Consider the following 1,214-nt stretch of genomic DNA (forward strand, 5'->3'; position numbering starts at 1 on the left):
GTGATGTGTAGTGTAATATTATAATTAAAACTGTTATAATTATAGTGTGTGGTCTATGGTGTGTGTGTATGTGTAGTATGTATATATGTGGGGGGATGATGTTTGTGGTTTATGTGTGATGTGTAGTGTTATAATTAAAATGGCTATATTTACAGTGTGTGGTCTATGGTGTGTGGTGTGTGTGTGTGTATGATCTGGGTGTATATGTGTGTGGTGTGTGTGTATGTGTGTACATTATGTATGTTGGAGTGACATTTGTAGTATATATGTGATGTGGGGGGTATGTATGTGGTGTGAGGTGTGTATGTGTGGTATGAGGTGCATGGTATGTGTGTGGTATATGTATCTGTGTGTGCTTGTGATATGTGTGGTGTAGTATGTGTTTGGTGTGTGTATGTGTGGTTTGTGTGGCAGAGTATGTGTGTGGTATGTACTCTCTGTGTGGTATGTGTTTGTTGATGGTGTGTGTGTGTGTGTGTGTGTGTGGTATTTGTGCATGTGTGTGTGCATGCACATACATACAAACACATACATACATACACTGTGCGCATGGAAGTCAGAGGACATCTTTCCTGAGTCAATCCTCTCCTCCCATTGTGGGCTCCAGGTCTCAAACTCAGATTGTCAGGCTTGCATGGCAAGGGCTTTTAGCCACTGAGCCTCTTGCTAGGCAACATCTTCCTCATAGTAATGTGTTTTAGTAACAGGAAGGGGCCTCTCCATGTAGTGCAAGCTGACAGTCTTGGATCTCTGGTTGCTTGAGTTTGTGACTGAAGGTTGCAGCTATAAAGGAGCCTACATAAAACCCTGCACCTCTAGAGCCTGGACCACAGTGTGGGGGACACAACAGTGCCCCTTGTAGATGCAAAACATAGCTCTCCTTTCCAAAGTGGCAAGAGCACTNGAGCTAACGGGAGTGCTCATGGCCGGGAAGTGCAGGTCCAGATCGCCCCAAATAACATGTTCCGACATGAGAGCAGTTCCGTACAATTTAAAAATTCTGGGTATGTGTGTTAGTGTGTGTGCTTGCTCATGTGTGTGACACGTGCATGGGTGGAAATTAGAGCTCAACCTGAAGTGTCAGTCCCTGTCTTCCACCTTGTTTGAGGCAGGGTCTCTTGTTATTTCATAGTTGCCTAAGCCAGGCTGGCTGGCTCTCCTGTTTCTGTCTCCTGCCTCACCACAGGCATTCTGGGAGCCTGCAGCACAGGCAT

The 1,214-nt window shown here is 45.4% G+C and overlaps 1 protein-coding gene across 1 annotated transcript in view; it reads left to right on the forward strand.

The window, feature by feature from the left end:
* Aldh1l1 (aldehyde dehydrogenase 1 family member L1) overlaps window positions 1-1,214 on the forward strand; it is a 47,919-nt gene that overhangs the window by 21,776 nt on the left and 24,929 nt on the right. The window lies entirely within an intron of this gene.

This window comes from Mus caroli, chromosome 6 (assembly GCF_900094665.2).
Source record: "Mus caroli chromosome 6, CAROLI_EIJ_v1.1, whole genome shotgun sequence".
NCBI lineage: Eukaryota > Metazoa > Chordata > Mammalia > Rodentia > Muridae > Mus > Mus caroli.